Genomic DNA, 25,866 nt, shown 5'->3' on the forward strand with positions numbered 1-25,866 from the left:
ATAACAAACTAAACTGCAGGCATGTTTTCCGATACTTGATTAGCATTGTAAGTTCAAAGGTAATCGGAATAGGACAATTAAATCACCCAACTGAGTAGCCATTTTTTTACATTGATTGAAAATAGCTTGCCAAAAGGTGCACAAAAGATGTTTTAGATGGGAATTATTTTACTGCGCTCAGAATTTGAGAGAATAATAATTCATTTCTAAAATCTCAGTTTGCATTTCATTCATCACCTTTGGGGAAGTGTGTTATTCTGGATTTTAACCTCTAATTAAGGATTGTGGAGTGAGTTAGTTTTAAATTGGGCGGCACAGTAACACAGCGGTAAGTTGCTGCCTTACAGCCCTGGAGACCCAGGTTCAATCCTGACTGTAGGTGCTGTCCTTGTGACCACGTGGGTTTTCTGCTGGTGCTCCAGTTTCATCTCATATTCCAAAGATTTGTAGGTTTATTGTCCTCTGTAAATTGCTCACTAGTGTATAGGATGCAAAACTGGGATAACATGGAACCAGTGTATGGGTAGACACAAAATGCTGGAGTAACGCAGAGGGACAGGCAGCATCTCTGGAGAGAAGGAATGGGTGACATTTCAGGTTGAGGCCCTTCAGACCTTTGATTTAAACCAGCATCTGCAGTTCTTTCTTACACACGGGTGATCGATGGCCGGCATGGACTAGGTGGGTCGAAGGGCTTGTTTCCACACTGTATCTCTGAACTAAACTAAACTAAACTGTGCAGCTTTTTTTGATAGTCTAAGCAGTGTCAAATTATACAGTACGATGGAGCTACTCACTGGGAGGCATGCTGAATATTCAGCTCTGGAAACAGACTCATTTAAAATATAAAGTCAGGCAGTTTTGCCGGCTGCCTGTCGCTAATGAGCTGGCAAAATGTTAAAACAGTCCTGTGCAGATGAGGCTACCTGTGGAGAAGGCGAATGATAAGCAAGGAGGAGAGAGTGGTTTTATGTCAGAAGTGGCACCTAATGTGAAGCAGAGGAAATGCATAGGAACAAATCATCCAGAGCAGAATGCAGTGGCCCATTCCCTGTGAGAATAGAGACCTGTCAACAGGAGCAAAATAGCAACATGCCATGAATGCAATGCACGTATGTGATGTAAAAGACGCTGTTTGAAGAGAATTTACATTTGTTATTTACTAGAAAATAAATCAGTCACCTGAAAATGGTGTTGGAACCCCACGCTTCATTGTTTGCACAGGCAGCACGGAGGAGAATGGCAGTAACCATTTACCATTACCATAAAGGTCAAATACAGAGGCCCCAATTATAATATTTTATGCACACCAGTTAGTTCAAGCAATTTATTTGAGGGATTCCTCTTTCCAGTTTGTTAATTAAACTCGAGACCTTGTCTTTTCTCTCAAGGGGATGTGCAAAATATACAAAGGGATGTCTAAAGAAGGGTCTCGACACGAAAAGTTACCTATTCCTTCTAGCCAGAGATGCTGCCTGTCCCACTGTGTTACTCCAGCATTTTGTGCCTATCTTTGGTGTAAGCCAGCATCTGCTGTTCCTTCCTATACAAAATCCTACAGCACTTCTTCAAAGATGTGTGACAAATTTGTTAATTCCTTGACAACAATTCCCAATCAAAATGTTTATGTCTCGTCCTAATCACATACTGTTTATAGAATTTTGCTATCTGATAATTGATATAACATCATTGATTTTATTTGAAAAATGCCACATCGGTTACAAAGCATCTTGAGTTGACCTGAAAGTGATATGTAAGGTGCTATTGAAATGAAGCAATATAATGGGGATAAAGGTGAAATGTGAAAATCAATGGCTGAAAGTTGCTTAATAATGAAAGATGGCGAAATGGTGATGTACAATGAGACCTAGGTGTTCTTGCCCAGTGGTCACTGTAAACTAACAAGCAGTTAAGAATGCTATTGGCTCTCATTGCAAGAGGTTTTGAATATAGGAACAAGCAGGCTCCAATTTGTTACAATTGATCAGGGCATTGGTGAGACCGCACTTGGAGCATTGTGTGCAGCTTTGATCTCCTTATCCAAGAAAAGATGTATAGGGCAAAAAGGTCATAGAATGATACAGTGCGGAAACAGGCCTTGCGGCCCAATTTGCCCACATCGGCCAACAATGTCCCAGCTACACTAATCCCACTTGCCTGCGCTTGGTCCATGTCCCTCCAAACCTGTCCTATCCATGTACCTGTCTAACTGTTTCTTAGACGATGGGATAGTCCTAGCCTCAACTACCTCCTCTGGCAGCTTGTTGCATACACCCACCAACCTTTGTGTGAAGAAGTTACCCTCGGATTCCTAATAAATCTTTCCCCCTTCACCTTGAATCTCTGTCCTCTGGTCCTCGATTCCCCTACTCTGGGCAATAGACTTTGTGCATCTACCCGGTCTATTCTTCTCATGATTTTGTATACCTCTATAAGATCCCCCCTCATCCCTCTGCTCTACAACTGCGTAGGTCCTGCCCTTGTTCGACGTCCCAAAATGAAACGCCTCACACTTCTCTGTATTAAATCCCATCAACCATTCCTCCGCCCAACTGGCCAATCGATCCCGATCCTGCTGCAATCGTTCACAATCATCTTCACTGTCTGCTAAACCACTAACCTTTGTATCATCAGCAAACTTGCTAATCTTGCCCTGGATGTTCTTATCCAAATCATTGATGTAGATGACAAACATTAACGGGCCAATAACCGAACCCTGAGGCACACCACTAGTCACAGGCATCCAGTCTGAGAAGTAACCTTCCACCTTCACCCTCTGCTTACTTCCATGGAGCCAATTTGCACCTCAGGAGAAGATGGATAGGCCATTTCGGATCTGGACTTCTTCAGACTGATCCGAAGAAGGATCCTACCCAAATCATCACCTATCCAATTTCCCACAGCTGTCTTATTCTTACATTCACTAATTCATTTGTCATTGTTAATCCTACAGACCTGCTAAACATTATGTTTATAATTTGCAGCCGTTATCTCCAAATCCCTTACATTGCCTGAACTTTCTATTCCCTGCAAACTCTCCCAGCTCAAAATTCTTCTCACATATTTTAATATGCAATTTCCTATCTTTCCCACCTAATTTGACTCCTGCTGAGGTTTCATCCACCTGGGACAGCACAGTGATGCAGCGGTAGAGTTGCTGCTTTACAGTGCCAAAGTTTATTTATATTGGTTTCCAGCCATCAGTTGCTGATAATAGTTCTTGGTGATTCTCTGGATATTTCTTCCTTTCAGTTGATTTCTCTTTCAGTGCAAGAAATCATCTGGGAAATCAAAAATTAAAATTTGTTCCTTTCAGCTTGTGTGAAAATGCTTTGGATTCCAACAGGTCACTAATTCTCTAATTCATTGGCGTATGTTTAAAAAAAAAAGGATAAGCATTCACAACACAACTTGTTTATTGAAGAAGATTGTCAAGTGAATGCTTGAATAAATAATATTTTTGCTTTCACATGTCATTCATTTTTTTGGCAATCATTTGTTAGTGTGGCATTTGACTATTTTTAAGCTTGGAAAATTTTAATTAATGAGTTTAGCACCAAATTAGATTTCTCTGCAAACAATGGAATGTCTAATAAATAAAGACTACTGTGATAATTGATTGAGGAGCATAGGTTGTTTTGTGCAGTTTACTCACTCATTGTGATTTAAATCATCAGAAGACAATTGATCTTCAATGAAAGTTCTTCAACTTTCTCTCTTAGGGAAACTGATCAAAAAATGTCCGAGAAATCTGGATTCTTCTTTTTAATAAGTGCTATTGGTAACTGGCTCAAATTTCTATTTTTTGGATCCTTTATTTTTGCCATTCCCAGGCTCATTCTTAGTTTTCCACACTGTTTTGGGAATTTCCAAATGCCTTCAGGGCAGGGCATTGAAAAATACCCCTAGCTTTGAACAGAGCAGCAGGATTCATTAAAACCCATCTCTGCACAGTACACAGTAACCCCAATTAACAGAGTCACTGAAAGACATGGCTGTCAGCTGAGTGATGCAGAATATGGGCTTGAATTGCAAACCGTGACAGTAATGAATTTTAATTAAGGAAAGTGTTTTCTGCCTGTTTAAAATAGTGTTCGGAGATCTTAAGACGAGCAAACGTAATAATTAGTTGATGTTTGGAAGCATAATCAAAATCTTTATACATTTCTGAGTCTAGTCTCATTTTGTAATGTTGCTGCAGTCATTCTGTTTATATTGGGCCATAATTTACACTGGCAGAGTGTCTAATGATATCCACACGTGCAGTTATTTAATTTTCTGCTGGAAGAATAACACGATGATGCCACAGTGCAATACATGGGTCATCTGGGGCCAGTGAGCAATAAAAGCCACAATACTGTTCTTTAAATATCACATTTAAAGGATTGTGAAGTTGTAATTTAGAATGTGCCAGTTTGGTACAGGGTTGGAAAAAAAGGAAAATGATTGGTGTGCAAGGTGGAAAACAAAAACAAAGGAAAATGATTGGTGTGCAAGGTGGAAAACAAAAACAAAGGAAATTTAAAAATGGAAAAATTACTTCTATAAAACACAAAAAAATTAAGCTCCTCACTTCCAGTGATGTTTCACTGGCATTATATAACATTTATAGGCAAGCAAAATTCAAATGTTATTATTTTTAATACTGTCAATCGATAAACTGTTTTATTTTTGGCATTTAGTCTTACTTTGATCAGTTTCAATTTTCAGGTTCATTTTTACATTTGCCAAAATATAAAGTACAGGTACATATGCAGAATTTAATCTTATAAGACATATAATTTTAAATCATTCCTTTTATTTGACAGTGACTTTATATTTAAAACACATAATGTAAAGATGATCAAGTTGTGTTAGCTGCTCTATCTTAAGAGTTTTGATGGCCAATTTATTAAAGCATTGTAATTATTAAAAGGTGGAACAATTTTTTCTTTGATCTGAGCGTGAAATGAAATTGACATTCACGAATAAAAATCACAGCCTGCCAAGCCTGAAGATTTATCCCATTGTTGAAAGCATCCTCAGTGTGCAGAAAGGAACTGCAAATGCTGATATATATTGAAGATATGAAGTGCTGGAGTAGCTCAGCGAGCCAGGCAGCATTTCTGGAGAAAAAAGGATGGGTGACGTTTCGGGTCGGACCCTTCTTCATACTGAAAGGGACTGAAGAAGTCTGAAGAAGGTTCCCAACCCGAAATGCCACCCACCCTTTTTCTCCAGAGATGTTGCCTGACTTGCTGATTTACACCAGCACTTTGTGTCTATCTTGAAAGCATCCTTAGACTGAAATATTCAAGGCTTGATACACTCTGCGAATCCAGCTACTTAACATCATTTAGCTTATCCAATAGTGAACTAGATAACAAGATATTATTTTCCAAGTCATGGGTTGGGGCACTGTATCTTGGATGGTGGCTTGTGAATTCCTGTGTTTCACCTCCTCTCTCCTGCTTGTGCCTGAAGTGCCATTAGTCTTGCTGCTAATTTGCATAGAAGCATATACCATTTCTGATTGAGGAGGGGGAAGAATATGGCACAAGAGTAAATAGATTCCTATTTGTTTAGTCCTAGCTGCTGTTCCCCTATTTGGAATGCAAAATTCTGGAATAACTTAGTGGGTCAGGCAGCATCTCTGACTGAAACGTCACCTATCGATTTTCTCCAGAGATGCTGCCCAACCTGTTTAATTATTCCATCACTTTGTGGCCTTTTGTGTGAACCAGCATCGGCAGTTACTTGTCTATTATTTATAATCCTGGTATATTCTAAAAAAGATGGGATCAAAGCTGGGTGAGAACATGATACTGCACACTGTTCAGTAATCTTAATCCTGTAATAAAGTAACAGGGGGGTTCTGCAGGTAGTGCTGCTGCCTCACAACTCCAATGGCCCAGGTTTTTTCCTTCTGGCTTTGTTGAGTTTTCATGTTTACCCTGGGAGCTCATGGTTTTCCTCCAGGTATCCTGCATTCTTCCTCACTTGCTGGTTGATGGGTTAATTGTGTACTGGAAATTACCCCAAGTGTAGGTTGACAGTGGCAGAATCAGGGTGATCCTGCCACGTGTGAGAGAGAATGTTACCAGAAAACAAGTGGGATTGCTTTGAGAGCTGGCATAGACGTCTAAATATGCACACTCTACAAAGACACAAAAGGGTGGTGCAGTGGCACAGCGGTGGTGTTGCTGCCTTACAGCGCCAGAGAACCGGGTTCGATCCTGACTACGGGTGCTCTCTGTATGGAGTTTCTACCTTCTCCCTGTGATTGCATGGGTTATCTCTGGGTGCTCCGGTTTCCTCCCACATTTCAAAGACATACAGGTTTGTTGGTAAAATTGTGAATTATCCCTAGCGTGTAAGGTAGTGTTAGTGTATGGGGTGATTGCTGGTCAATGGAGATACGGTGGCCGAAGGGCCTGCTACTACTCTGTATCTCTAAAGTCTAAAGACCCGATGGGGCAAGTGTCTGCCTCCTCTATAAGAAAATTAATCTAAAAACAGGATAAGTGGTACAGGAGGTTGGAGAAGCCCATGAAATATAGAAACAAACCAAATCTACAGCTAGGAGACGACAGAGTGCAGAGGCTGGAAACCTGAGCAACAAACAAGCTGCTGGAGGCACGGCAGCTCCCTACTTAGAAATGTAGTCAAAAGAAACTGCAGATGCTTTTCCAGCCTTCTCTCCCCTCTCTGAAGAAGGATCTCGACCCAAAACATCAGCTATGTTCTCTAGAGATGCTACCTGCCCCGCTGAGTTACTCCAGCATTTTGTGTCTAAGATTTATTCATGAGACAGCATATTCAGACTTCCATGTTGAGTTTCCGACCTGTCCCTGCAAACCCAGTGTGTGTGTTGCATAGTTTAAGTAGCAGGCATACCGCATGACTCTACTATCCAATAGGTTTACAACATGAGCAAAAAAACAGACCGATATAGAAGAAAGAGCATGTCCCAAGCTTAAGGTACTTTAGTTATTAAATCTAGTGCATTGCCAGTTAATAAAAATGAGCAAAGGAAGGAAATATTTAAAATATATATAATTCACACTACCTGTACAGTTGACGTCATTGTACATGTCTTCAAATATGGCATGAGTTGTTTATCAGTGTCTCAACTGCTAAAGCTTTATATCAAATGTTTCTCGTGTATGTATTCATTCATAATGGGAAGTGCCGCAGAATTGCTCCACTCCCGCCTGGTAAGATATCCAGTAAAGTGATGCTTCATTCTCTTTGGACTGTAACATAGACAGAGCTGACAACTATAAGCTGCAGGAAAGAGACAACTTGAAAACCAATGAATCAGCTATCTACTCGTGAACCACCTCAAACATTTTTCTAAGTAGGAAAGCACCTCTGGAGAGAAGAAATGGGTGACATTTCGGGTCGAGACCCTTTTTAGACCGCGAGATAAGGAAGTGTAAGGTATGAGAATGAGACATTAAAAGGGGTGGCGATCAAGGAAAATGTAGAATAGATCTACATTTGTTAGTGATGTTCATGAGGAGAAGGTAACAAAAAAGCAAACAGAGATAAAATGTAATCAGGGACAGCCAGACTGGTCGGAGAACCGGGAAGGGAGAGGGATGGAGAGAGAGGGTTACTTAAAATTAGAGAAGTCATTATTCATACCACTGCCGAAGCAAAATATGAGGTGGCTGTTCCTCCAATTTGCACTGTGCCTCACTCTGACAGTGGAGGGGGTCCATGACAGAAAGGTCAGTGTGGGAATGGGAGGGATAGTTAAAGTGTTTAGCAACCAGGAGATCAGGTAGGTTAAGGCAGTCTGAGCTGAGGTGTTCAGCGAAACGATCGCCGCGCCTGCGCTTGGCCTCATCGATAGAATAAATCTCCCTGTTTCTTTTGGATATATATTTGTTGTCTCATTGCATTCTGAAGACATTGCAAAAAGCAATGAGTAACTATGACAAGAAATTTGTCAACAGAGCTCCTCTCCCCTAATGTGGAAAATGCTTGAGCAATGCGGGATTTCATATACTTTAGAAGCAGTAACAGGTATGGAGTAAATTTGTGGAATTTTCAGATAGCTTAGCACATTGTACTACTGATTAATGTTGGACTATTGCAGTTGAAACAAGATGACCCATGCACAGTTTCATAGACCATCACATAATCAATGAAAGTTCCAACAAAATGGCAGTGAAGAAATGAAAAAGAAGAATCCTAATGTCACCAGAAGTTAATGTTGTGATAAAAATTCTTGATTTGAGGAAGGACATTCTTGCTATTGAGGGAGTGCTGCGTAGGTTCACGAGGTTAATTCCCGGGATGGTGGGACTGTCATATGATGGAAGAATGGAGTGACTGGGCTTGTATTCACTACAATTTAGAAGGATGAGAGGATATCTTATAAAAACATATAACATTATTAAGGGATTGCACATGCTAGATGCAGGAAACATGTTCCCGATGTTGGGGGAGACAAGATCCAGGGGCCACTGTTTAAGAATAAGGGATAGGCCATTTAAAACTGAGATGAGGAAAAACTTTTTCACACAGAGAGTTGTGAATTTGTGGAATTCTCTGTCTCAGTAGGTCAATTCACTGGATGTATTCAAAAGAGAGTTAGATAGAGCTCTTAGAACTAGTGGAATCAAGGGGTATGGGGAGAAGGCAGGAAGGCAGAACTGATAGTGGATGATCAGCCATGATCACATTGAATGGCGGTTCTGGCTTGAAGGGCCGAATGGCCTACTCTTGCACTTATCTCTAAGTAAGAAGCCTCCAGCAAGGTTAGATGGAGATAGATCTCTGTAGGTGGGTGATAAGGGAGGATTGATCCCATGCTTCAAGCTAAAACCTCTAGGACAAGTTAATTACATATAATTCGGTTTTGCAATAGGTCAACATCTTAAAATATGGGCATTTTCTCTTTCCTCTGAGACTGCCTGACATACCGAGTACTAACACTTCCTACATTTTCATGTTTTACATATTCAGGTGACTTTTGCAATGTAATTCGTGTACAGCAAACATTTGTTTTAATGAACCTCTTTATAATGGATTTAGTTTATAGTGGACAGACCTCCCGACGGCTGCCGATGCTCCTCCTTCGGCTCGCGCTGCCTCCCCTGATGCTTACAGCGGCAGCTGCCCTCGACACCCCCGACTCACACCTCTTCCAGGACTGACCTTCTGCCGCCACCACCGGCCCACACGGCTTCCTCGGCCACTTCCAATTTGCATCCACCACCGACCTTCGCTTGCACTCCGGTCTCCCCTGGGACACGACCATTGACTCCGCTGATACCCGCCTCTCCCCCAACCACCAACAGGCCAGGGCCATCAACCCAACTTGATTCCAGGCCCAGTTCCAGACCGAGACTCTGAAGAAGGGTCTTGACTGAAAACGTCACCCATCCATGTTCTCCAGAGATGCTGCCTGACCTGTTGAGTTACTCCAGCACTTTGTGTCCGTTTGTGTATTAACCAGCAACTGTAGTAATTTGTTTTCTACATATAATTACAATACTTTACTCAGTTATAGCAGACAATCAGCAATTATGGACACCATCCCCCGCCCCATGGTACGGGGGTAAACGAGGGTTTACTGTATTTTGCTTTTAAGAGGGAGTGCCAGTTAGAAATAATATAGCGTTAACATTGATATAATTAATATTTTGGATTTCATTTTTGATAATCTAATATTGATTTTGACCTAGTCTATAAAGCGCAATATAATTAAAATATTCGGAAGGAAATCATTTATTTTAATTGCAGAAGAGAAATGAAGTCAGCCTTTGTTTTGACATTTATTACAACACACAGGCTTAAATTCAGAGTCAGTGTAAGTACTGAATTGGATTAGCTGTGAATAATGTAACACATTTACATTGTGAATGGGTTTGAATTCCATGTTGGTCAGGGCACGAGTGTGTGTGTGTGAGATTTACATTCATTTGGATGTGTACAAGGTATGATATTGATAGACTGATGTAAATATATGGCTTATGGCAGTGTTCTGTGTGTGGAAAAAGTGTAGCAAATCACTTTAGGCAGTTGTTCTAATTGATGTGTAATGGTGAGAGAGTAATGGGAGCTTGGTGAGAGAGTAATGGGAGTTTGGATGCATTGACCAGTCTCTAGAGGTACTTGCATTTGAAGATCGATTGAATTGATTATTTGTTTGAAGGATTGAGCATGGAAACAGGCCTTTGGCCCACTGAATCTACACCGACCATTGATCTCACTAGTTCTATGTTATCCTACTCTCACATCCACTCCCTACACACTAATGTCTTTAGGATGTGGGAGAAAGCCAGAACTCCTAGAGGAAGCCCACACGTCCACAGCAAGTACATGCAGACACACCTGAGGTCGAGATTGAACCCAGGTGTCTGGTGCTGTGAGCACCATCTGTGCAACTGTGCGGTGCCACAGTGTGACTGTGAATAAGGGTGCCTGCATAGACCTTGACTTGTGAGGCCATTGATTTTCTCACCACTGTGCCTCCAGCTCCTCAGTTCTTGACAGCTGGAATTGACTTTGGCACCCATCTCTCCCCACAGCCTTCAGAGCGTTTTGCCTGGAGGACCTCCTGGGTCTCAGCAGGAAGGAACGCCTTTTGTCTGCTCTTTACCTCCTGCACCGTAGGCTTCACTGTGCGGTTGCAAAATCTTGGACATTGTTCTGCGTTGCGCTCTTTCATCAAGGTTAATTTAGGCATTGCAATTCTGCCTGGACTGATACATGCCCGGATTAATAACATAGCTTGACTTTAAATGCAGCTTTCCAGATTTAAGTTCAGGTCACTGCTGAAGCAATAAACCAAACAGCACCCTGATTACTGTTGGCTGACCCTGGCAATCATAAAAAATAACCAGGCAGAACAGTGCTTGTGTGCTCACACATTATCGTGTGGCTGATCATGTATTATAACCCTGTGCCTATTTTTCAAGGGCATTTCAATCAATCAATCAATCAAAGATTTTATTGTCATTCAAAAATACACCAACAAATGCAAATCTGAACGAAATTTCGTTGCATCTGGCTCACCGTGCAATATAAAATAACAAAAGGATAAAAAGATAAAATAGATAAAAAGATAAAATAGATAATAGTGGCAGCACATTACATGGCATTCAAGAGTCTGATGACTCGGGGGAAGAAGCTGTTGCAAAACATGGCCGTTCTGCTCCTTATACTACGATACCTTTTGCCCGAGGGCAGCAGAGTGAACAGTCCATGATAGAGATGTGTGGGGTCCTTTATAATACTGTTGGCCTTGGACAATCACCGTTTGCACACAATGTCCCCGATTGAGGGGAGAGAAGTCCCGATGATTTTTTCAGCCGTCCTCACCACTCTCTGCACGGACTTCCAGTCGGAAGCTTTACAGTCCCCAAACCAGACAGAGATGCAGCTGGTCAAAATGCTCTCTATGGTGCCCCTGTAGAAAGTGGTGAGGACGGGATGGGAGAGGTGAGCGCTTCTCATCCGGCGCAGAAAGTGCAACCGCTGCTGCGCTCTCTTAACTAGTGATGTGATGTTTTGTGACCAGGTCAGACTGTTCATGATCTGCACCCCCAGGAACTTAGTGCTACTGACCAACTCCACATCGATGTCATTAATGTGTAGTGGTGTGTGACTGTGCCGGTTTCTCCTGAAGTCAACAATGACCTCCTTTGTTTTGTCAACATTCAGGATCAGATAGTTCGTGTTGCACCAGTCCACCAGTTGTTTCACCTCCTCCCTGTAAACCAGTTCATTGTCGTCCCGGATAAGGCTATCTATCTATCTATAAGGCCCACCACTGTTGTGTCATCTGCGCCCTTCATGATGTGGTTTGTACTAAACCTGGCACAACAGTCATTGGTCATCAGGGTAAACAGCAGTGGACTCAGGACACAGCCCTGAGGGGAACCGGTGCTCAGAGAGATGATGTTGGAGGTGTTGTTTCCAACCCTCACTGACTGGGGTCTGTCAGTGAGGAAGTCCAGTAGCCAGTTACACAAGGGGGTGCTGAGGCCCAATGAACCCAGTTTGCTTACCAAGTGCTGAGGGATGATTGTATTGAACGTTGAACTAAAGTCCACGAACAGCATTCACACGTGTGTGTTCTTCTCCTCTAGATGTTCCAGGCTCAGGTGTAGTACGGAGGATATGGCGTCCACTGTGGAGCGGTTTGGCTTGTAAGCAAACTGGTACGGGTCAAGTGTGGAGGGGAGTCTGGAGGTAATATGGTCCCTGACCAGCCTCTCGAAGCACTTCATCATTATGGGAGTGAGTGCTGCAGGGCGGTAATCGTTGAGACATGTTATTGCGGATTTTTTTGGCACTGGTGTGATGGTGGCAGTCTTGAAACACGATGGGACAACAGCCTGGTTCAGCGAGGTGTTGAAGATGTCAGTAAGGACATGTGCCAGCTGATCAGCACATTCCCTGAGCACCCGGCCTGCCACCTTCCGTGTGTTCACTCCTTTTAGGCTCGAAGGGCCGAATGGCCTACTCCTGCACCTAATTTCTATGTTTAGGGTCCTCCGGACATCCACTGTATCAAGACTGAGTGCCTGTTCATCATAGTGAGGAATACCTTTTCTCGCAGGTGTTGTTGAATGCCTTGAACCGTCCAAAATATTTATTGAGTTTATTGAGGAAGTTTATGTTGTCTTCACAGGGCGGTGGAGCAGTCTTATAGTTTGTGATGGTTTTTATTCCCTGCCACATGTGCCTGGTGTTCATGGGGTCATGAAAGAAGCTCTGGATTTTCTGACCATGGGCAAGCTTTGCCAGCCTGATGACTCGGTTCAATTTGGCTCTTGCGGGTCTGAGTGCCACCAAGATACCGGATTTGAATGCGGCATTTCGTGCTCTCAGCGTTCCACGTACCTCGGGGGTCATCCAGGGTTTCTGGTTGGCCCGTATAGTGATGGTCCTGGTGACACAGACATCCTCTATAACTTATAGGTTATTTCAGTTCAAACACTGAAATATTTCAGTTTCAAAAGCATGTTGGGGGGAAATGCAGAAATGCTTATAGCCTTTCCATTCTGGTGCAGTGTTTTTTATGTGGTACTTTGGTTTGAATCCATAACACCTACTCACTGCAATTAGGGCTCAGGCTCAGTGAGAGAGTTGCTGCTTTACAGCGCCAGAGCCCCAGGTTTAATCCTCACTACAGGTGCTGTCTGTACGGAATTTGTACGTTCTCCGCGTAACCAGCGTGGGCTTTTCTCCGGTTTCCTCCCACACTCCAAAGACGTACAGGTTTATAGGTTATTTGGCTTCAGTAAAATTGTAAATGATCACGAGTGCGTGTGTAGGATAGTGTACGGGGAGCGCTGATTGACACGGAATTGGTGGGCCATAGGGTCTGTTTCCGTGCTGTTTCTCTAAATTAAACTAAACATGTTATTGGCTGGGATATATATACAAAAGAGTTACAAGGAATTGCAGATGTTGCCTTGTAGGGAAAAAAAGACTCAAAGTGCTGGAGTAATTCAGCAGGTCAGGAGTCATCTCTGAAGAATATGAAAAGATTGTGTTTCGGGTCGGGAAAGGAAAACCCTGACAAGTTGTTCCATTTAAAACATGTATCAGTGACCCGATGCATCACCTAGCCATGTTCTCCTGAGATGCTGCCTGACCTGCTGAGTTGCTCCAGCAGTTTATTTATTTTCCAGCATACACAGAGATTGTTGGGAAATGAATATGACCAGTTTCATTTCAGGAAACTGCAGGTTGCTAAATTATTTTCTCTTTGTATAAATATTGTTTTGATTTATTGCAGAAAGAAAATAATTTTAATTTGTTCAGCAGTGAAGAAAAGTGATTATATCAGCATTATATTTTCATGCATTAATTAACCAACACACTATCGCTTGCTTAAGAGCTCTCAAGAGTTGCTTCCAAAATTATTCTCAGTACATAAATTGTTGATAAATAGATACAATTAAATACAGTTAATACTTTTTAATGGGGCTCGTCATTTAAGGTGGTTGCTTGATTCAGATATTGATTGATTCCCAATGCATGTAAAGAGCGCTAATGGGATTTGTGTAATGTGGGGGTAAGCAGATAAATTGGGTAATCTCATTTCCATTATTTAAAGCTAATTAAAAAAAATAACACTATTATTACAGAAGAGCTTTCTTTTCTGGGCCTCTCCCTTCAGTGTCAGTTGCCCCATTGAACAGAATGTGGAACAATTCAGTTCTTAAAAGCATCTGAGAGCTGTACCTGTTGAAACAGTGCAAGCTGTTTTATGCACAGTTAGCAACCTTGTATAAATGGGAAAGCAAAAGCTTGGTGCAGACAGGCCACTGCATTGTGAACTCTGCAATGCTACAACAATGCAGCTCTTGAATATTCCATATGCAACAAGGAGTACAGTCCATTTAATTATCATCTGTCACTTTGTGTGAGGTGCAGATCCCTGGAGAAAACATTCTCATTTAGTGCAATCTAGTCTTGTTAATTAGGACGTCAGACATGAAATCCCCTTCCTGCTTATTGTACAGCACAAGAAACATCTTGCTGAAAACTATATTAAGAATTAATTTTGCAATTACTCACCAATTCGCGATGAGTCATTTCAAGAGGAAATCAAAGTGAAGAATCCCAATGGCAGGTTTTGAAACTATGCGTTTCCTGGAGGCAGTGGCGGACTGGGTCTAAAAATATTGGTTGCCAGGAGACAAAGGGGGCCCACTTCATCAGGGGCCCACTTGCCATCGGGCAAGCTGACACCCTGGCCAGTCCGCCACTGCCTGGAGGAGCATTCATGCAAGGATGGCAAGGCTTTTAGAGACCCCACTAGCATGTACATAGACAACCATGGATTTGCAATCTAAAGTAGTCTCATCAACATTAGAACAATGTTTTAAAGATCTCAAGATCACATGCTCAATGATCCATACCAGACAAAACTTCTGTTCAAATGTGTCGGAAGGAACTGCAGATGCTGGTTTACACCAAAGATAGACACAAAATGCTGGAGTAACTCAGTGGGACAGGCAGCATTATTTCAGCATTTTGTGTAAAGCTTCTGTCCATGTGACTACCCTGGCCTTGAGGATTGCGTTGCGCATAAACTTGACTTTGCAACATACGCTTCCGCCACAAGCTGAGCCTTATAGCTTGCCGGCATTGATTTCAGTTCCAGTTGGCTGAGGAATTAACACACACACACACACACACACACACACACACACACACACACACACACACACCCATACCCACACCCACACCCACACACACACACACACACACCCACACCCACACCCACCCACACCCACACCCACACCCACACCCACACCCACACCCACACACACACACACACACACACACTGATTGATAGGCAGCTAATGAGAGGGACTGTCAAACATTCTGTGGGACGTTGAAGAAGAAGAAAAGACGGGGGAAGAAAGGAAGTGAGTTGTGGAAGAAGAGTGGGTCAATGATGTCATGTGCTTAGATGAAGGTACCTGACGCAAAATGGTGACTATCCATTTTCCCTCCACAAGATGCTCCTCGACTCACTGAGTCCTCCAGCAGGTTGTTTGTTGCTTAATGTTAACATACCAAAGGAGACAAAGATTGCTGGTGATCAAAAGTCAAAGTGACTGGACTTTGGTATCTCTGCTGGAAAGGGCCAGTTATGATTGGCTTTCCAATGCTTTGATAGACACCAGCTTTGGAACAGCTGGAAAATGGTATCACAAAGCATGCAGCTATTTTCTGACTGCCCATCATCTTTCTTTACTTTTTGTTGAACTGAAAAAAAATTCCCCAAGTAGGAAACTGTTAATTTAAATAAACTGAAGATAGGATTCAAGGATACTAAAATATCATATAAAGCAATCATCCCCCACCCAAGTCGTTGTACTAACTTCAAAGCAGTCTAGTTAAGTCTCATTGTCTGTAATTAATTTCACATAGGCTTCAGCGAACAACTTTATCATCGATGCTTTATCCCTTTATCATTGATACTTTCTGCATATCTTTCATGCATTTGTTCTATATCTCACAATATCACCATCTATATCTCTCGTTTCCCTTTCCCCTGACTCTCAGTGTGAAGAAGGGTCTCAACCCGAAACATCACCTATTCCTTTTCCCCTGAGATGTTGTCTGACCCACTGAGCTACTCCAGCTTTTTGTGTCTATCCTTCAAAAAAAGGTTTAATTATTCTTTTTGGCAGTTCTGCACCAAATGATTGCATCCACTTACAAGTGACCCAGCCAAGGCAAGGAAAAAAGTATGAACTGCTAAATGTTCTCTCGCATCTCTCATTTCCTGGAGTCAGAGCAATGTTGACGGGTAGTTTGAGCATCTTATTTGATTTGACCTCTCATTTAAGACTTTGTTATGAAGGGAAGGAAAGCAAGATGTGAAATATAGGGCACTAAATTGCTGATGACCAATATAATTCTGAACACCTCTCTAATTATGTAAGTTTCAGAGGGAAGATGCCAGACAGAAGCCGGCGTGTCTCTCAGTTACAAGATGTAACTATTTAACAAAACGGTCGTAAGTTCATAAGATATGGAACAGAATTAGGCCATTTGCTCCGTCGAGTTTACTCTGCCATTCAATCATGGCTGATCTGACTTTCCCCACTCAACCCAATTTTCCTGCCTTCTCCCCATAGCATTTGACACCCTTACTAATCAAGAACCTATCAATCTCCACTTTTAAAATATCCAATGACTTGGCTTCCACTGCCATCTGTGGCGATGAATTCCACAGATTCACCACCCTCGGGCTGTTGAAATTCCCCCTCATCTCCATTCTGAAGGTACATCCTTTCATTCTGATGCTGTGCCCTTTGGCACTCGACTCTCCCAGTACTGGAAACATTCTCTCCACATCCATTCTAGTTAGGTCGTCAAATAATGGTCTTCACTTTCCCAAAAACTACTTGTGTGCATGTGTCAGTGTTTATGTAACTGCAAATATTTTGTCCATTATATTCTCCAAAGGAGATTTGATAATATTATTTTTAAAGTTCTTTATTTCCTTCCAAGAAGGATCCCGATCCAAAACCCATCACCCATCCTTTTTCTCCAGAGATGCTGCCTGACCCGCTGAGTTACTCCAGCACTTTGTGTCTATCTTTGGTATAAACCAGCACCTGCAGTTCTGCAGATGAAGCATTTGAAGATAGTTGGGCTTTGGCTGCTGCTCTTGAGGAACTGCTTCTGTGAAGTCCTGGAGCTGGGATGAGTGAGCGTCAAAGCTACAACCATCTTCCTTTGTGTGAGGTCTGTCTCCAACTTTTGGAACGTTCTCCGATAGATGCCCACTAATTTGAATTATCCCCGGGGATCTTGATCAACATTTAGTCAGACGATGCCTTGATGTCAAAAGTAGTCACCGTTGCTCGCCTTATAACACATTATTATGGAAGGCTATTATACCTTGTGTTCTGAGCCATTCTTGGTTAAGATAAAATGATTGCAATCTGATAATGAGGAGAAAACCTTGATCGTTGTCTAGTTTCCAAAGTAATAGAGAAAATACCCGATATAGGTCAGGAGTTTCTTTATTTTTATCCACGTGAACTCAGGCATTTGATAAATTTTTAATAGCATTTCCATGAGGGGAAAGTACAAAGGTTTTGGAAGTAAGTTGAGTTGTTGAAATCCCAAAAGAACCAAATACACAAAGTCATCATCGCCCTGAATCCTGTTCACGACAGACCTCCATTTGTTTTGATGTGAGATTCTGCTAATGATACTTGACTTATTCCAGCACTTGCAATGATAAGTGTCCACTGTGGACGTCAGCAGAGGTAAGATGTGGACATTCATCTCCATAATTCCACTGTCGATGTGGGCTGTGGAAAAATCTATGTCCCACACTCTCCTGACTGACAGTGAAGCTAAGAAACACATTAACCAGTGGAAATATAAATGCACAGTTGAGTTGATTAATAATGCTACTGTGTGCCGTAAATAGGTTTACGTTCTGTGTGGGGAATGATTGATTTGTGAGTGATCATGCTTCCTTTTGCTTTCTGAACTACATGTGCTCTTGAGTATACTTTTAATTGTACTCATTTATGGTACAGTTTGCCTGAAGAGCATGCAGAATAATTTATTTTTCATTGTATCTTGGTACTCGTCAAAATAATAAACTAATACTAATGCCCTTTTAATTCACCCTTTTCTTGCTGCATATCTGAATTAATACTAAAGATTTAGCATTTTATAAACATTGCAATTGAGGCTCAATCAACTGACCAGTGTTCCTCTATCTTTTTAGAAATGAAATTTTAAAGAAGGCAAGTGGAAGAGATATCAAATCCTTTGGCAGTATCGTCCAAGAACACTCCACAGAAGAAGTTTGATTTTTGTAAGTGGGATTCTGTGCTGTTGGTTTAATTGTCCTGGTGACTGGTATTTTCATTAATATTTCTGATTAAGATTCAAGTGCTCAGGCATAAAATCAAGCAAAAGTGTATTAATTGCATGGAATCTTTTGGTGTTGTAAAGTAAGATAAGACATTACTGCATGGAAAGTCCAGGTTAGTGTCAGTCCCCAGGCTGCTCTGACAACTTGAATGCTGCTAATAGCATTGTGATGAACTTGATTTTCAGGTAAATATACTTTTGTTTTTTAGTTTTAGAGATAAAGCGTGGAAATAGACCCTTCGGCCCACCGAGCAGTGGCGGACTGGCCAGCGTGTCAGCTTGCCCAATGGCAAGTGGGCCCCTGATGAAGTGGGCCCCCATATCAAGTGGGCCCCCTATATCAAATGGGCCCCTGATGAAGTGGGTCCCGTTTGTCCCCTGGCAACCAATATTTTTAGACCCAGTCCGTCACTGCCAACGAGTCCACGCCGATCAGCGATCCGCACGCAGAAACACTATCCTACTCGCACTATGGACAATTTTCAATTTGACCAAGCCAATTAACCTACACACATGTATATCCTTGGAGTGTGGGAGAAAACTGTAGAAAACCCAAGCAGGCCATGGGGAGAACGTACAAACCCTGTACAGACAGAACCCGTAGTGAGGATCGAACCCTGGTCTCTGGCCCTGTAAGGCAGTAACTACACTGTTGCGCCTCTGTGCCGCCCTGGACGGTATCCATTTCCTTGATTAACCAGTTGCTCCTGATATTTCCAGCTGGTCTCCCATCCAAGGGAATGGTACTAACCAGAATTATGTTCTGATTAACTGCTGGCATTTACAAAACCGTATCAATAGTCATTGAAAATGGTTATATTCCATTAGTTGTGCATGTTGTTCACAGCTTCCATTAGGGTTCCATTTCTGTGAACTATTCATAACCCAAACAGTTTGCAAGTCAGAAATACACCCACAAAATCGAGTTCCACATGGCAGAAAATTCATGCAGCTGGCATGTCCATCCAGCCAGTCCCCCGAGATACAGCATGGAAACAGGCCCTTCAGCTACCAAGTCCATGCCGACCATCGATCTGCACGTTCTATATTATCCCTTCTATATTATCCCTATATTACCACCTTTTTAAGAAAGGAGAGAGAAAACAGGGAATTATAGACCAGTTAGCCTGACATCGGTGGTGGGGAAGATGCTGGAGTCAATTATAAAAGATGAGATAGCCGAACATTTGGATAGCCATAACAGGATCGGACTGATTCAGCATGGATTTACAAAGGGGAAATCATGCTTGACTAATCTTCTGGAATTTTTTGAAGATGTAACTAGGAAAATGGACAAGGGAGAGCCAGTGGATGTAGTGTACCTGGACTTTCAGAAAGCATTTGATAAGGTCCCACATAGGAAATTAGTGGGCAAAATGAGGGCACATGGTATTGGGGGTAGAGTGCTGACATGGATAGAGAAGTGGTTGGCAGACAGGAAACAAAGAGTAGGGATTAACGGGTCCCTTTCAGAATGGCAGGCAGTGACTAGTGGGGTACCGCAAGGCTCGGTGCAGGGACCGCAGCTATTTACAATATACATCAATTATTTGGATGAAGGGATTCAAAGTAACATTAGCAAATTTGCAGATGACACAAAGCTGGGTGGCAGTGTGAACTGTGAGGAGGGTGCTATGAGGGTGCAGGGTGACTTGCACAGGTTGGGGGAGTGGGCAGATGCATGGCAGATGAAGTTTAATGCGGATAAATATGAGGTTATCTACTTTGGTAGCAAAAACAGGAAGGCAGATTACTATCTAAATGGCGTCAAGTTGGGAAAAGGGGAAGTACAATGGGATCTGGAGGTCCTTGTACATCAGTCTATGTAAGTAAGCATGCAGCAGGTACAGCAGGCAGTGAAGAAAGCGAATGGCATGTTGGCCTTTATAACAAGAGGAATCGATAATAGAAGCAAAGAGGTCATTCTGCAGTTGTACAGAGCCCTAGTGAGACCACACCTGGAGTATTGTGTACAGTTTTGGTCCCCTAATTTGAGGAAGGACATTCTTGCTATTGAGGGAGTGCAGCGTAGGTTTACAAGGTTAATTCCCGGGATGGCGGGACTGTCATATGCTGAGAGAATGGAGCAGCTGGGCTTGTACACTCTGGAATTTAGAAGGATGAGAGGGGATCTCATTGAAACATATAAGATTGTTACGGTTTGAGCACGCTAGAGGCAGGAAACATGTTCCCGATGTTGGGGGAGTCCAGAACCAGGGGCCACAATTTAAGAATAAGGAGTAAGCCATTGAGAACGGAGACGAGAAAACACTTTTTCTCACAGAGAGTGGTGAGTCTGTGGAATTCTCTGCCTCAGAGTGTGGTGGAGGCAGATTCTCTGGATGCTTTCAAGAGAGAGCTAGATAGGGCTCTTAAAATAGCAGAGTCAAGGGATATAAGGAGAAGGCAGGAACGGGGTACTGATTGGGGATGATCAGCCATGATCACATTGAATAGCGGTGCTGGCTCGAGGGGCCGAATGGCCTACTCCTGCACCTATTGTCTATTGTCTTTCCCACTTTCTCATCCACTCCCTACACTTTAGGGCAATTTTACAGAGGCCAATTAACCTACAAACCCGCTTGTCTGGGATGTGGGTGGAAACCAGAGCATCTGGAAGAAACCCACATGGTTACGGAGAGAACTCAGTAAGAGTGATCTAATGTGTAAGGCAATTAATGAGACCAATCATCAAGTGAGGCGCACACATAAATGTCACAGGACAAACTGGGCCAGTTCCCACATGGATGGCTATTTTAACCCATGGGTTCAATAAGCAAATTTACCAAATGTTTTAGTATACATTTGCACTTGTTAAAATAAATGTGCATGATTATTGGGAAGGTAATGAATTATTAATGTGACAGTCTCGGCTCCATAATTCCTATCTCAGCCTGTGACCTTGATCTGAAATTACATGCACATTACTCATCCATTTCTTCTGTCTCTTTGTTCTCCCAAAATCAGATCCCAAATTACTTCCTCTGCTCATCCATTGTAGCGACTGGGAATTACTGCAATACAAGTTTAATAAAGGCTGATCCAAAAGAGGTTCTGCCATCTTAAATCACATCCTAAAGCTAATGTCTCAAAATAATTAAAGCAGTCGGCAAGCTGAGCCATGCATTATCTTAATCTACAGAATATGGCATTTAATTGGGTACTTTAAATATCTACCTAATATTTCACCTTCTGGCTTATCAAGAGTGATGATGCTGTCATATTCAATTAAAGATTTGCAATTGATGATGGCATGTCATTTTTTTCCCTCTCAAAGATATGCTGTAGATGGTGAATACTAATTCATTACTGCATCATCAAAGCTAATATTAAAAGGATTTGGAAATTGTTGCAGTATTCTAAATCTGAAAAGTATAATTGAATTATTGATTTAAAAAAATGTTGGATGCTGATGTTTATTTTGGAGATACAGCATGGAAACAGGTCCTTCAGCCTACCAAGTCCACACTGACCATTAGAGTTCATACATTCTGTTATGCCTCTTTCTCATTCACTCCCTACACAATCGGGGCAATTAAATGAAAGGCCAATTAACCTACAAACCTGCATGCCTTTGGGATGTTACAGTGAACCAGAGCACCTGGATGAAACCCATGTGATCACAGGTAGAACATGCTACCTCCACACAGGCAGCAACTGTGGTCAGAATCGAACCTGGGTCTCTGGTTATCTCATTATCGCAGAGTGGCTCGAAAATAGTGTTGCAATCAGGTGGCTATTGTTTCATGAACATCATTCTGCTGGATGCTGAAAGCACAGGCACACATGATAACCTGTAAATTGTATCAATAACATGATATTAAAAGCCATAGCTTATGGACAGTGTGTGATATGGGGCTATACAGTGCACCCGAAGCCTAGGTTAGTGTCACTTTAGAGTTGACCTGCCTGAAGAGGTCCCATGTCCTGAAGTCCAGTGCTCGGGCAGTCTTTCAGTTGGCACTCTTTAGTTTAGTTTAGTTTATTGTCACATGTACCGAGGTACAGTGAAAAGCTTTGTTGCAGGCTAACCATCAGCGGAAAGACTTGATGTATACAACTCTCATTTTACAACTTATTATAACTCTCATCAATCTGATTTCCTCCAGGACGTGACTGCTACCATTAAATCAGTTTAGATCCCGACCTCGGTCTGAAGAACCAGCCAAACACAATCCCTCTCACCCACTTTATCCTGACCCAATGTGCGAGATCTCCACACATTTTGATTGATATCACTATTCTCTACCCACAGAGATTCTCCCCTCTGCATCATCCCAGTTATCCTTGTACAATCTGCTATTGCCACACACACACACACACACACACACACACACACACACACACACACACACACACACACACACACACACATACACACACACACACACACACACACACACCTGCACACACCCTACACAAACACACACACACACACCCCCCCCTACACACACACACACACACACACACACACACACACACACACATCCATATGTATAAGGGCCCATCGATAATAATGCTGTTGATCAAATCCATTGCTGCCGATTTAATGCAATGTTGCATTTGTAGAATTTCGAAACCTAGTGGTTTACGTTGATTTGGAGCAGTCATCATTTTCCACCCCATGCCTTGGCAATTTGGGTTTAATCAAAACAACAGAGTCTCACAACATGACAAATTGTGGGGGGAAATAATACAGGATGAGTTCCAATTGGTTAATAGTGCAGCGTCAACGCAAGTTGGTATAAGATCTGGGCCATCACAGGCTGGCAGTTGAATGACATGTTGTGCAGCTGGGCTTGTGTTATTTACAGATTGTTAATCAATGGATCGAATTGCTGGACTGCAAGGTCACCAACGAACCAGCCAGTCCGCTGACTGTTGCATTAAAGATGCTTCCGTTAAAAAAAAAATCATTATTCACACTATGATTTACTCATTTCCCAGCACTTATCAGCCTTTATTACTCGCAAAGAAAATAATTATTTTCCTGAACGCCTTTCATGCCTCGCAACATGTTATTGGTTTATTGTAATCTGGTTGGAAGTAGGTGGATGAAATTAAATGGCACACTATGATGTTGAATGTTTTGATGAACTCCGAAATTATCATCCAGTTGCAGAAAACATGCAGCTAATTAGTAAACTGGGCCTGCCTGTATGGGATCATGGAGGTGTCAGTTTAGTTGTTAGACTGATTCAATGCATCCAAGTCTTAACATTTCTTTTGAAGCTGAATGGCGTTCTCAACTCCCAAATGCCAACTGACTGATGCAATTTTTAAAGGTAAAAATTGAATAATTTGAATAATTTCATAGTAAATAATAATTTGAGGTGGTAGCATTTTTAATGTTTAACGTTTCAGATCTAAAATAAAATTATGGGAGGTGTAGATAGGGTAGATAGTCAGATAGTTTGGATGGGCTAGGACATTTTTCTTTGTAGTGTAAAAGTGTGAGAGGTGATCTTTTTGGAACATCAATCGATATTTCCTGTATGGGTTTGCAGAAAGAGAAGCAAAAGCTAATAAATCACAAGTATATGCAATTAATACTCTGGTTCTCCAAGAGGAACAAAGGATGCAGTTGGGAGAGCATCAGCTCTGTTTCAAGTTAATTGAGTCAGTGCTTCCTCTTCTTGCATATGGTTGTTTGAGCAGGTTTGAGATCGAATCAGCGGCTTCAACTAAGACTGTGGACTGACCTAATTCAACTGAAAAAAGGATAATTCAGGCCAAGAGTTCTGGCTTAAAAACAAAGTGCAGAAAATGCCCAGTAGGTGTGGAAGTAGAAACAGAGTTAACATTTCAGATCAAAAATAATGAATCAGAACAGTTAACTCTGTTTCTCTCTCCACTGATGCTGCCTGATCCACTTAGTATTTCTATTGATCTGGTTGTAATCACAAGGATTTTTTCCCCATCTTCCTCTCTTGTGTTGCATCTTCACTCGGCTATTCCCAAATGGTTTCAAGTGGACTACGTTTTTCAAGGAAGTTAAATCCTTGAAACTCAACACAGATCCAATGCCCGAGCTTAGTTGATGACCCCCTATCAGTCTGAAGAAGGGTTTCGGCCCGAAACGTTGCCTATCTCCTTTGCTCCATAGATGCTGCTGCACCCGCTGAGTTTCTCCAGCATTTTTGTGTACCTAAGATTATTAAGGGATGGGACACGATATAGGCAGGAAACATGTTCCCGATGTTGGGGGATTGCAGAAACAGGGGCCACAGTTTAAGAATAAGGGGAAGGCCATTTTGAACGGAGATGAGGAAAACCTTTTTCACCCAGAGAGTTGTGAATCTGTGGAATTCTGTGCCTCAGAAGGCAGTGGAGGCCAATTCTCTGGATGCTTTCAAGAGAGAATTAGATAGAGCTCTTAAAGATAGCAGAGTCAAGGGGTTATGGGGAGAAGGCAGGAACGGGGTATTGATTGTGGATGATCAGCCATGATCACAGTTAATAGCAGTGCTGGCTCGAATGGTCGAATGGCCTACTCCTGCACCTATTGTCTATTGTCTATTAACCCGCTGAGTTACTCCAGCATTTTGTGCACTTTCGGATCGAATGGCCTACTCCTGCACCTATTGTCTATTGTCTATTGTCTATTGTCTATTTCTTCAGACTTTCACTTTTTTTACTTACAGCTTGCCCAGATCCCATGGTACACCAGAGCTTATGCCTTCTCTTGTTGGTATTTAGATCCAGTGATCAATAAGCAGGCAGCATGAATTTAATCTTTGCGAAATTAGGTCTAGCAACAGTGAAGTAAAAGCAAGACTGATTGATTGAAAATCTGCTTGCAATCTCCAGGTTTTGGTTAAAGCAGTGCATTTATCCTCATAGTTTAGTTTAGTTTGGAGTTAGAGTATGGAAACAGACCCTTCGGACCATCGGGCACCCGTACATACTAGTTCTATTCTACACACACATAGGGACATTTTTACAGAAGCCAATTAACCTACAAACCTGCATGTTTTTGGAATGTGGGAGGAAACCAGGGCACGTGGCGGAAATCCTCATAATCATAGGGAGAGCGTGCAAACTCTGTACAGACAGCACCTGTAGTCAAGATCAAACCCAGGTCTCTGACACTGTAAGGCAGCAACTCTGCCACTGTGCCACCCATTCACAGCTTCGGGGCACACAAATGTACATCACATTGAAAGAGTTACTTTGAGGTATGGTTCCTGTCGGTGTACAGACAAACATTGGGATCAATTAATGTGCAGCAGATTCCTTCAGGCACCAAATGAAAAGAGTAATAGAGTGGAAGATAAAATGTACACGATGAAAAGTCTTCTACAGTACCATGGTTTCTGTGATCTATGGGCAACTGTGGAGGAAATGAACTCTTTGAAGAGTGATTCCCATGTCGGAAAGATTTAAGAACAAAAGATTTCCAAATCAATTCTTATGGTGCAGCAGTTTGTAACCAGCATTCCAAAGTCCAATTAAAACACTTATCTTCCCCATTTACACAAGCATAACAAT

At 42.1% G+C, this 25,866-nt stretch overlaps 1 protein-coding gene across 2 annotated transcripts in view; it reads left to right on the forward strand.

The window, feature by feature from the left end:
* jakmip1 (janus kinase and microtubule interacting protein 1) overlaps positions 1–25,866 on the forward strand; it is a 334,448-nt gene that overhangs the window by 114,340 nt on the left and 194,242 nt on the right. For both annotated transcript variants that reach the window (XM_033021201.1, XM_033021210.1), the window contains exon 2: positions 18,227–18,316. The gene's annotated coding sequence lies outside the window, so the exon portion shown is untranslated. The remainder of the gene's footprint in view (positions 1–18,226; positions 18,317–25,866) is intronic.

The sequence above is a fragment of the Amblyraja radiata genome, chromosome 1 (assembly GCF_010909765.2).
Source record: "Amblyraja radiata isolate CabotCenter1 chromosome 1, sAmbRad1.1.pri, whole genome shotgun sequence".
NCBI classification, from domain to species: Eukaryota; Metazoa; Chordata; class Chondrichthyes; order Rajiformes; family Rajidae; genus Amblyraja; species Amblyraja radiata.